This window comes from Amia ocellicauda, chromosome 1 (assembly GCF_036373705.1).
Source record: "Amia ocellicauda isolate fAmiCal2 chromosome 1, fAmiCal2.hap1, whole genome shotgun sequence".
Lineage (NCBI taxonomy): Eukaryota > Metazoa > Chordata > Actinopteri > Amiiformes > Amiidae > Amia > Amia ocellicauda.
Window position 1 is genome coordinate 50,594,914 of NC_089850.1, and position 13,544 is coordinate 50,608,457.

Genomic DNA, 13,544 nt, shown 5'->3' on the forward strand with positions numbered 1-13,544 from the left:
TGAGATCTTGGGCAGAAAGCAGTATGGAGTAGTGACTAGGGCTCTGGACTCCTGAGCGGGGGGGTTGTGGGTTCTGTCCCAGGTGGGGGACAATTCAGAGCTGGGAATGTGTGTTGCTAGGTATTCCTATTGGACAGGGCTTACTAATAAGAATGAGACTCTCTTTGGGATCCAAATGTCTTTGTGATCAGGGTTTTATTGAGTAGCTTAGAAGAAAACAGTTTGTCATGTGGGCTTGTAGAATGTTTTTCACAGAGTTACCACATACCCTCAGGTTTGGGGAGTAGGAATGTGCCCACTGCTTAAGTCCATCTGCAAATCACAATGTATTTATTTTTTCTACAAGACATTTCATTACATATACACAGGATGTGAACAAGCCATTTCATATTTTTGTTTTATTGCTCTTTTGAGTCTACAATGGCAATAAGGCACATCTCTGGTAGAAATGAGTATGAAATGAAATGTATTGCTTTGTTTAAAAAACAAAAACACCCAAAAAACATTTTCATATAGCGAGGATGTGTAATGGGATTGCATGAGAAATCATATTTATCTCTGCAAAGAAGGGAAATGTGCATCTCCAGAGAAAGCAATGTCTCAAACAGTTGTTAAGCATGTCCTTCTGCATTTGAGTAATTGTGATCGGCCTCCATTGTATTACACATCTCTTTTGCCAGAATTCAAAGGATGGCTGGGATTTCCTTGGGATTTTCATCAACCCAGTTGAGCACAAAAAGGGTTAAGCCATTAAGCTCTGCTGCACTGTGAAAAAATCCTCTGTAACAGAAGCATGCAATTTAAAACACTCATGCAGAGTCCAAAGTAACATTCTTCAATGGAGCCTTTAATTGCCATGTCATTTTCCCATTTGCCTTCTCGAACTACAGGACAACAGATTCAACTCCTCCGTCCTCTTCCTCTTCCTCATTTGTGGACATTAAAGCATAAACCATGACTTTAATAACACGATTGAATGACTTCAGCTGCGTATGCTGTTTTGTCTTTATTAGCCTTTATCTATCAGTGACGTTATAGAGAATACTAGGATGTTTGTTAAATGTTTATCTAGTCTGCATTGATAATGCATTAATGATTTATAATGTGTGTATTAGTAGACTATATAAACCGTCACAATTATTTATGACATCCTTCATAAATATGTATGGTGTCTGTTAATAGTTAGTATGCTATGTATTCATCATCTATACTGGGTTAATTAGCGGTTTAGTATTGAACCTACTTATAAAACGCTACCTATTTAATAATGTTTTGACAATTACTGTACCCTTGCAAAAAGGAAATGCAGCTATTGTTATGCAGGGACAGGGTGATTGCAAATCATTAAGAAAAGTCTGGCATATTCATTCTTCACAGCAGAATGCAGGCGACGATTCTGAGTGAGCTGCAATAATTGGGGAACCGTTTCCCTCTGCAGCCGTCCTCGGTTCGACCTCTCCTACGGATTTCACCTAGCTTCACAACACTGCACTTTTTCTAAAGGACAAATGTCTGGGTCTCCTTTTAATAAGAGCAGAATTCTGTTGAATCCAATTGCCTTACAGAATAAGTGTCTACAGACCGCTTTGTTTTTGAGCGTGACTGCAGTGAGTTCCTTAGAGTGGCAACCCTCAGTGTAACTGGCAAACCAGCCCGATTTTTTTGTCACCTTTTGATGGGCAGCAAGCCCAGTGTATTCTGGGAAAAAAAAAAACATTATCTACCAGGAGGCTAGATTTTATAATAATTGTCATATATCTCAGAGTGACAACATTAACCTGAAACTTGTATGTGTTAATTAGCTGTTACATTTTTTAATTAGCATCTTATCAAACCACAACTAATGTAAAGTTCCTCATTTCAGGAATAAGAGAATGCATTAAAAATAGCACTTACATGTTCAGTAATTATGTCCTCAGATATAAACTAAGCAGCTTAATGTTTTATGCACCACAGAAAATGTGTATTTATGTCTATTTTATTGCAGGATACAAAATAGAGAAAATCCTTCACGCAAAGACTGTACAAAAAAATTTAAAAACCCTAGATTTTCTGTGGAAAAAAATTACTTCTCTAAATTTCTACTTTATTGCAGCTTCAGCACCCAGAAGAAACATGATGCAATATTTATGTTGCTTTAGGTGACATTTCAGTGGAGAAGGTCAATATATTGTGTTTTTGTAATTATTATTATTACTTTTATTTGTATTCCTAAAATATGTTAGAACAAATGGGATGGGGAGCTGAGGGGGTAGTATATTTTAGAGAACATTTTAGAGTTGGGGAGTGAGAAGTGGGTGTGTGAGTGTGGATGTAGGTGACTGAGTAACTGCTTAAGTGGCCAGCGCGAGTCTGTGGGGGTTAATGGAATTGGAGTCAACAGTCTCATCTACAATTTTCAGGGTAATAAGATAAACCTACTCAGCTGGGAAGAAACATGAATATCCAAAGGCTAATTGGTGGCATTATGAAATCAACAAAAACAAACTAACACAAACTATAGTCACTGCTCTTCCATGTAACAACTGAGAATGCCACAATGATTACCTTTCACTAAAATGGAGGGATGGGGATGTGGGGACGGGGGCAGATGCTAACTTGAGGAGGCAGAGGACCAGGCTGTGCTGGGAAAAGCTGATGGATCTTTGATTGCCTACCATTACCTGAGGAAGTGCAGCCTGGAGTGAGGTCATTTCTCCCTCGTGAAATTGTAGTGTGGAATGTAGATTTGTAAAAGCAAGCTGAATTGAAGATGCTCTGCAGAGACGTATTTCATTATTGATCTACTTTCCCAACTGTTTTTTTTTTTGTTTTACTGAATGATTATGCACACCTTTAACCATGTGCTGTATTGATATTTCAAAGACATTTGAGTACTGATTATAAGTTTCTATTAGTGGATTCCTGTACCTATTCTAGTGGCACTAAGGTTAGCTTTTGGTTGGGGTAATGCAGAGAATTTATCACAAGACCAGCCAGTGCGATGTGGTAAAACCACAAAACATCTTATCTTTCGAGAAGAACAATATATATATATATATATATATATATATATATATATATATATATATATATACTGTATATATATGAATAATATATCCACCCTCAAAGTTGAACAGCATGGCGCGAGGCACCCGATGCTCTTGGTGTCCCCTTCACATCGGTATGGATAGGCCTGCAAGGCTCACATGGTGCTCATCCTCCAGCACTCAGTTCTTGGTGCACTGCATTTCGATTGGCACACCTTGGCAGTGCTCAGCACTTGTTCCCTCGGTGCTGCGGTATGGTCTGGTGACATGTGCTTTGGTACCTCCCAGTGCCACAGTGCAGAAGCAGTGTGGTGCACATCGGTGCATGCCTCTGACTGTTGCTCAGAGTTGGCCTCCTCCATGTCCTGAGTTGCGTTGTGGAGTGGAAATGTGCTTACAACGACTGACGTCCCGATAGGTCCACCACTGCATCTGGCGCTACCACCTGAGGATGGACACGCCTTCTGTGCTGCGTGCGTGAGATCTGACCACATGCCAGAACGCTTGAAGATCCCTCCTTCTGTGCTATCTGCACCAGGTTCCAGCCACACTGCAAACGCCATCGACTCCAGTGTATCTCTCCACCCCGAGTGAGGCCTGGCCTTCAGTGGCATCCGAGTTTCGACTCTCCCTGAGCCCCTCCACCTCCTCCAGGCCTGCTGCTCCTGCTCCAGTCTCAGAGCGCAAAGGAAGGCCTACCGATCGGTGGCCATGGGCCCCCTCTTCCTCCTCCTCACCATCACCAGCACAGCGACCCCAGCTCTGCTGTCAGAGCGCAAGATAGTCCAGACAGCAGCCAAAGGCGGACCCTCCTCCTCCTGGCCAACCTCCCCCTGCACCACTGACTCCACCACTGGCGCACACCACCCCGGTAGAGTCCAAGGGGTGCCTATCTGCCCAGTCTCTGGACAGGGGCAGTGAAGGGGAATCTTGGGAGGAGGACAAGGCTCTCCATCAGTTCTCAGAGCTGGAGGTGGAATTGATGGTGTTGGATGCAACCCTGCCTTCCACACCCCCACAATTCCTGCCTTCACCAGGATACAGGGCGTGAGAGAGGCAGGATTGACTGACTTCCCGTAGGTCACCTCCACCATTGCGGCACTGGTCTCCTTGCCCCCCCTGTCTGCGGAGACCCAGGATCTGTCCTGCCCTAATAGGCAGTGCAGGGTCACTGGGGTGCCCATGAAAGATCTGAGACACCTGAACTGCCACTTAAGGTGCTATGCTTCAAGATGCTCAAGCAGTGCACCATCTTGCTGACCCTCCAACCCTGCAACTGGTTCACCATGTTGGATCTTTCACATCCCCATTGTGCCAGCGTGGGCCATTTTTCAAGGCATCCCCTTGGCAGACATTCATGCAGCTGCGAGCTGGGCCCCCTTTTTACTGGCTTCAGTCAAGCCTCAGTAGCTTATGAGGCACAGGCTCCTGGCCTTATTCTATCTCCCTGTCTGCCATGATAGGCAAAACTGAAGGCAAAATGCCCCAAAAACAAGCAGAAACTAAAGACAGCTGCAGTACAGACCTGGCAGAGCATCACCAGGGAAGAAACCCAGCATCTGGTGATGTCTATGGGTTCCAGACTTCAGGCAGTCATTGACTGCAAAGGATGTGCAACCAAGCCTTGAATCTCACAATTTAATTCATGATTATGTTAGTTTGTCCAAATACTTTTGAGCCCCTAAAATTGGGGGGACCACATATAATAATGTGTGTAAATCCTAGGGTATATTGTTAAAAGTGTAGAATTGAGAACAAGGGCAGTCATGTTCAGACTGTACAATGCACTAGTTAGAGCTCATCTGGATACTGTGGACAGTTCTGGGCTCCACACTTCAAGAAAGATATCACTGCTCTAGAGGCAGTTCAGAGGAGAGCAACCAGACTCATTCCAGGTGTGAAGGGAATATCCTTCTGGGAGAGACTGAGAGAACTGAACCTTTTCACCCTGGAACAGAGGAGACTATGTTGGAACTTGATTACAGTCTTCAAAATCATGAAAGGCATTGACCACCTCAAACCAGAGGGGCTTTTCCAGATCAGAAGGGACACATGGACCCCAGGACACAAACGGAAATTGGGCTTCAAGGCATTCAAGATGGAAAACAGGAGACATTTCTTCACACAGAGAGTTATCACAATCTGGAACAAACTCCCCAGCGATGTGGTTGAAGCTGAAAATTTGCCAAAATGATGACAATTGTGTCACCGTAAATATTTGGACAGACTTAACTGTATATACACTCACCTAAAGGATTATTAGGAACACCATACTAATACTGTGTTATGGAACATACATATGGAAGAATGTACTCTGGTCAGATGAGACTAAAATTTTGCTTTTTGTCCATCAAGGAAAATGCTATGTCTGGCGCAAACCCAACACCTCTCATCACCCCGAGAACACCATCCCCACTGTGAAGCATGGTGCTGGCAGCATCATGCTGTGGGGATGTTTTTCATTGACAGGGACTGGGAATCTGGTCAGAATTGAAGGGATGATGGATGGCGCTAAATACAGGGAAATTCTTGAGGGAAACCTGTTTCAGTCTTCCAGAGATTTGAGACTGGGACGGAGGTTCACCTTCCAGCAGGACAATGACCCTAAGCATACTGCTAAAGCAACACTCGAGTGGTTTAAGGGGAAACATTTAAATGTCTTGGAATGGCCTAGTCAAAGCCCAGACCTCAATCCAATTGAGAATCTGTGGTGTGACTTAAAGATTGCTGTACACCAGCGGAACCCATCCGACTTGAAGGAGCTGGAGCAGTTTTGTCTTGAAGAATGGGCAAAAATCCCAGTGGCTAGATGTGCCAAGCTTATAGAGACATACCCCAAGAGACTTGCAGCTGTAATTGCTGCAAAAGGTGGCTCTACAAAGTATTGACTTTGAGGGGGGTGAATAATTATGCATGCTCAAGTTTTCAGTTTTTTTGTCTTATTTCTTGTTTGTTTCACAATAAAAAATATTTTGCATCTTCAGAGTGGTAGACATGTTATATAAATCAAATGAGACAAACCCCCCCAAAAAAACAATTTTAATTCCAGGTTGTAAAGCAACAAAATAGGAAAAATCCCAAGGGGCGTGAATACTTCTGCAAGGCACTGTATGTATGTGTATACGTTTACTGTATTGCGAGTTAGCTTGTGTTGCCCTGTAACCCCACTGTGTATCATTTTGTGTTACAGTGGAGCTCTGGCCCTGCCCCTAGCTGTGCAAGTGGAGCAGGAGGCCACTTTTCCTGTGTTAATCTGTTGCCCCGCTTTGTATATAATTATTGTGTTACTGTACTGTATTACTTAACAGTTCGCTGCCCTCCTCCCTTGCGACGGATTGGTTATATAGTAACCCCTCCCCCTTTGGGCAGTGCTTCCTTTTTCTGATAACTGAGGTTGCATTTCCAATCAATCGTTTTGTTAGTCAATAAATCAGTTAATCAATAAATTATATATTTGATTGCAAGTGGTACAATTTGATATGCTTGTGGAGCATATGCAGATTTTTGTATATAGTGACTGATAAGTTTAGTTTTTTATCTTACATGGTCATACCTTCAGTATTTACATATAACATGAAAATCTCCAGTATTTTCTTTTAAGGCTAATCTATGTATCTGCCTTTCTATCTAATCTCTCTGCCTGCCTGCCTGGTCTTTCTATCTAGCTAATCACACTCTATTGCCAATATTAGGACAACAATCAAAATATACCAGACAGCTGTTCCCAAAGTATGTCTCAGAGTGTTCCCTGATACAGAGTTCAGGACTGAACAATATTTGAAATGTTGTGATTCTACTCTCTTTGAACTGTTGTTATATTCCTTCAATCCTTATGTAGGTAACAGTTTAAGCTCTAGCCATGACAGTGAATAAAGTCTAGAAATTCACTGCTGTCCAAGGTATCACAATACACAGCGGTTCTCGTGGATCCTTTTAAATAAAATCTATAACTCTTGCATTGCACTTGTGACTTTTGTAGATATCTGTTATGCTGTCAGCACATTTGTTCCCCTGGAGTACAAACTGAGTACAAGAACACAAGTGTTCTAGCCTTAAAACACAAGGACAACACAATAATATATGATTATTATTATTATCAGCATCCATCATGATGATCTGCGACTGACGAAGCAGGAGAAGGAACAAAGCAATTTTTTCAATTCTATATAAGTGGCTATAACGCAAACGTCTGGCATTTCCATTCACACTACATTCTGGCAGCTTCACACCACCCTCATGTGTACATGCATACATACACAAATGTATATATACATGTCTGTAAATAGTATAATATTAGGATTTAGAAACTGTTTAAGGACAATAGGCTGAAAGTAACGAGTAACAATGTATATTTACAGTCTTTAAAAGGAGAATGAGTCACTTTTCTCTGTCTCTCCTCACAGTGTGTGACTAAGCACAGTGAGTGGGGTGCCTCACGCATATTCCTGTGCTGAGAAAGCAGGAAACCAAGGCAACACTGCAAGCAAACTACTGCCATTGTCCAATGGAACATGGATTATGCCAGCTTACTGCAAGAACATTGTAGGTAGGTTTGTTGACTGATTCATTATTGTTATTATTACTTTTTTTCTTCTCTAATTATCTCAGCACCTCCTCTCCACTCGACCGGGAGCTAGGGAGGCAAGGTGGGGGTTCAGTGATTCACACTTGGTACATAATGCAACAAGTAGGAGGGAACAGACCCTTTTCTCCCCGTCTTTTCAATAAGTGATACATTACAAAGTGGCACAGATGGATTGGTGACTCACGGCAGTAAATGTCAGGCACTGTACAATTTGTATCAGTTTTAAATGAGATGAAAGGACTGGGATTACTCACAGGGTTACACAAACCTGTGCTCAAGGATTATCGTTGGCATTAGTGGCGGGCAAGTGTGTGGTCCTCCTGACATGCTTTTTCATTTACATATTGTTATTGCTTCAATATGGGAGCTTGGCTTTGTGTATTCTCGGCCATTACCTGCTTTGGCAATGTCTGAATGGTGAAGCTTTTCCTCAGTTCAAAAAGATCGAGATCAGTTTATTCACAGGCCTAGCAGCATTTAACATGTCTGTAAGGCATGTGTTTATACAATATTATATAATATACGTAGCCAGGCCAGATACTCACTGGCATGAAATGTTATCAAATACTGGGGAATATTTTAGTGTACATGCATACATTTGACATCTCTAATAAGATGTGTTATGTTCAGTTTTATCATATGACATAATGGCTTTAAGGGCTGACCATGTAACATTGTGCAAGGCTTTTAAAGGGGTCTGTGAAATACGATATTTTAATTTGATTTAATTTGTACTGCATTTTCAAATGTATTATATCCCATTTTACTGTTTGTTGTGAGTCAGGGTCTGTACAGAGTGTATCTGTGAGAATAGTAAATACCGATAGTAATAGTAAATAGTAAATAGCGTGTCTTTGGAGGAGTGTAAGGCTGGTGACCACTGTAAAATGAAACAGCCATGACCTCAAAATGTCAATGCTTCCAGTAAGTTGCTGCCCCACACCAGTAAGATATCTACCTACCCACACCATTATTGTCCCAAACAATAGCAGAAACACCCCAACCATTGTCAACAATGATATTTGAAACTACTCTTAATCTGCAATTGATCCCATCTTAGTTACCCAGTGGAAACATAACCCTCTCACTAATGGAAGTTAACAGGGTAATGTTACCCTTGCTGATACAAAGCTTCAACCGAGTCTGGACTGTAAACTAGGCTTAAAGGTTCTAAACATCACTGCGACAACATCTGGGGAAGCTGAGTGAAAACAATTGCGCAGTAATTAGGTGAGAAGCAATTGCTAGAGCACTGTAATATCTGTGGGCCAAGAACGCTAACCCTGACTTAGTGGTGCCGAAGTCCTGTCCAGTTCCTTCTCCTGCAGCTCAGTGTGTGTTTTAACTGCTGCAGGAATGAAAAGTTGACAAGAATGGGTGGACCTCTCTGCTTCTGAGCCAGGAACGGAGGCTGTGATTGTGTGCCGGTGCTTACGTGTGCAGGTTGTGTGTCAGTGGGCTCCTTTGTGCCTGCACGCTTCTGTAATGAAATGATTCACTGTGTGTGAAGAGGTGGGAGGGGGGGGAGAAGGCAGGGGGGTTAGCAGCCCTGGAGAATGCTGTGCTCCCTATTCAGCCTCCTCCAGTACTTGCCCTGCCCCTGCTGTGCTCCTGAACAAAGAGTAATAAAATGCTCTTATTGAATATGATTGAAGTTACATTTGAGGGATTCTGTATTCAATTATAGCTGCTGGCAAGGATCACTTATTGTGATATATATTTTTTTTAACGAGCCACAGGCACTGTTGCTCAACTCTTCCCAGGGACACTGCAGTGCAGTTGACTTTTCTGTGGCCACGAAATTAAATATGCCCAAAGAGCCTCATGGCAACCTCCTTGCAACACCTCAACAATGCTTTTAGCAAATGTCATCTTTGTAGCTCCAACTGGGTTTGATTAGTGCATCTGATTTTCTCTTTGGCACGGGAGCGACTCTGCCAGTCACTTGGCAGCCAAAGCTTTCCAGCAAAGTCAATGGGAATCTGGTGTGCACTTCTAGAAGTAAGTATTTTCCTGCTTTCTGGTTTTGTTTCCATCTCTTGACTTCAAGGACTCAACTGAATCATTAATTAGCTAAACCAAACCAGTTAGGCACTGCTTCCAGGTTGTGAGCTGCAGGGGGTGTAAAGAGTGCTACAAAACCCAGCAGCTCTGCAGGGCCCGGGCCTTGTCCCACTGTCATGGACCACTGCAGTCACACACCATCCCAAGTTTAAATAACATGGCAACGAAAAAACAATCAAACTTGTCATCTGCTTTCCTGCATAACACTCGGGAAACAGTGGTATCCTTTCCCAGCTCAGTTGCCCAGCATACATTATTCTGAATCTGTTTTGTGTTTATGTTGCCAAGCATTCTTTAAATGTGCCGCGGTACATCATTTTAAGCATGAGTGCGTTTCCAACTATATCTGGAGGATATCTTTGAGTGTGTGAAGTGATGTATTATTCAAGATGCTGTTTTTCTCATTCTCAATACTCATGGTTTTAATCATAAAAATGCCAGTTGCATTTAGATGTGACGCCACTTGCCTTATGAAGACAGCATCCATGCTTGCGATGTAATGCAAGTAGTACGCACTTTCAATTGTTTATTTATAGGACACAGGGCCTGATTGTTAATTTAAACTGCTGCCTTGCTTTGTGTCCATCTCTTTAAGATTCTGTTCTTCTTCTTCTTTTGTTTCTTCTTATTCTTTTTGACTCATTCAGCAGATGGCTTTAACCAAGGCGAGTTACATGCTTTACTAACATCATAAAAATTGTTTCAGGATAAAAACAACAACCGTTACAGCCATGCTAACATGCAACTTAGTTAGGTAGGATGTACATTGATGTACACCCCCCCACACACATTTTTGTTTGTTGCTCCTTTTCATGAGGTAACATTTCCAGTATTAGACATTATGTCCCCTCAACAGTTGACCTAATGTGGTTTTGAAGGGATAATGTATATTGTGCCACTAGAAAATGAAAATGAAAAAATGTCACTTCTCCTTGGCAACAGTAATGTTTTTAATATTAATTTAGAAGAAGCAGGTTATCTGTTTGACCCATCACGATCACTGTACTACTCACATTACAGTCATTTATGGAGGAGCAGTTATGTGAGTTAATGTTTTACTATTGCAGAAAAGTCATCAGAAGTGGACAGTTTGACTTCATGTTTTCTTTAATGTAAGTGGTAGTTTATTTTAAGTTTTTATTTATTTTATTTTTTCAAATTTGAAGTCATATCTATATACAGTATCTGCAGGCTGGGGTTATGCCATTAATCGTGTACGTTTCTGTACATCTGATGTCTTATTTTTATTTATTTTATTTATTTTTTTAAACTGATGATGCATAACCATGCAAATACATAAATAAATTGAAAAAACAGAAAATCAACACCTACAGTCTATTAGTCAAAGCCCATAAATATTTTTTTTTCCCATCCCACTGCTCTGAGAGGTGGTTCCATAAGTCTGTAAGGGTCTCAGAATGTGTCATCAGACACAAAAGTTCAAAAGGAGCAGGAGCCACCTACATCTTATCTTCTGATACACAATTGACACAATACCCCCCTGCTTTCTGGTGCCTTTCAAACCTCTGGAGAAAGAGCAGCACAACGCTGAGCCTGTAGAACATGCCTCATGAACCCAGACTTCAAAACAACGTCAAGTTTCGAGTTATTTCTGTTGCTATTGCTATTGCTATTTAGTTGTTATTATAGCTATATAGTTGTTTTTTTCAGGTCTTTTTTGGTTTCCCATTTTGCAAACAGTTGATATCTATTTAGTTGATTTGTCAGAATATGCAGTATATGTATAAACAAACACACTGAAAATAAGCAACAATAAAGCATCAAATAAATGGTTGTGGACAGTTGAAATGTCCTCAAAATCCATACCTGGCATGTTTTGCTGTAGTATACTAACTGCCAGTAGTATGTGCTTGACATGTGCCTGTGTAGCCTATTCAGACCACATTAACAATATCATTGAAATTATAGTTTTTAAGGAATATGTGTACATTTACAGAACTGCTTTTAATACTGCAAATGATAGGTTGTGTATGCAACACTGGTTATCTGAATAAGAAAATAAGATAAACGGTGTTGTGGTGACACTTCTTCAGTTATCTTTGTTTATATTGGGGTTTCAATAATTAATGAAAACTCTTGTCTGTCTACTGAAATCAATCAATATAGGTATTGGTAATCTTTTAAAGTTCCTCATACTGTGTGTAACAGTGTCGGGTTTAGTTCCCTTTACTCAATTGTAATTCCACCTGCATTCAATCTAGTCACTTCCAATTCCAATTCAGTTACTGATATATACAGTATTAAGCAATGAGTGTTTATAACTGTTCTGCCTCTGCTTAGAAATGTACAGTTCCTACTGACATTAAAATGCAACACAACGAACTGAATGGTTTGATTACATAACGGTTATATATAGTAGGCTACATCTGTTCGTTCCTGAATGTAATATACATACAATAGCCTACACCACAAGTTCTTATCTATAAACTATCCCTATTAATATTATGAATAATAATCTATTGATGTAGTGTAATATCACAATGGTGAAATGGCTTTATTTTGTAATAAGCTTATTATCTCTACAGTCTAGGCAGTAAATTATGACTTCTATAGCCTATGTAAATAGTAACAAGTACAGGTGTTGTGTAATATTCTGCATCCCCTGATGGATGCCACATGCCCAGTTGCAGGAGCATCCCTGACCTATTGCATGCTTGTGTGAGTAGGAATTTGCTTTACAACAATCTTTATTAAAAAATGTATTCACATTGTTTTCTTTTCACAGTTTAAATATATAATGAAAAGTAAATAATGAAGATCATGATTTTAAATATGATTTTAATTATATTACAATGTTGCATGTGCAATCAGTCATGGGATGCAGAATATTACACAACACTGGAACATGCAATAGGCTAACTAAATAGTCAATGGAATGGATGCGTGTTGGCTGTCCCCTCCAACTCCTTTTTTGACACCTAGGACACTTTTCTTGATCTACCACACTTTGTTTTGTCCATTACATTACCACCCTTTTTTGTCCCCTACAAGACTTTTTGGTGACTGGCATGTTTTGGTTGTGTATGGCACATTTTAGTCTTGTTTATGAAATGTTTTGTTCTTCTATTAACATTTTTGACTGTGCTGTACACTTTGTTTATCTCTTCCTTATGGGAGTTGGATGTTCACATTATGAATGCACTATTGTGTTTGTAAAATATGGAAATAGTGGAATTGAAGTATATGGGCATAATGAATGCAGAAAATAATTAATGTAAAGGTAATGTTTTGTGGATTAATGGTCATGACCCTGTTGAATGTAGGTGAGATCAATATCATCAGCTCTGTGGAATGGGATGTGTTAAATTAAAGAAATGTCATGAATGACATCTTAATGCCAAGAAGCACTCAATCGCCCATGAGCCTGGAATAGTATTTCATTTTTAAGAGCTTTCGAGGAACACGTATTTTATAGCTCATGGCTTGGTTTGGAATTATATGACAATGTGTCCTGGTAATCTGGCATTGTGGCTCTTATTTAAGATTTTTTTTTTTCTAATCCTATTTAGATATGTCATCCTGTGCATAGAATTATCAGTATTTTAAACAAAAATATTCAGTTACCAACAGCGTTTCAGGACACTTAAATGCTAATGGTGCAAGTTTCACAGGATGTAGGCTACATCTGTTTTAAATAGTTTTGTTACATTTAACTAGCATAATAAAACAACACTGATCGGCTACTGTAGGTCAGCAGATCCTGGACCAAAACATTTTGAAAAAAAGGGTTGATTGTTAAATTTAACAAAACAAAAAAAACACTGTAAAGATACTTGTGTGTCTAATCCTTATGTATGTGATTTATAATAAGTTAATACATCATGTGAAGATTCTCTTAGAGATGT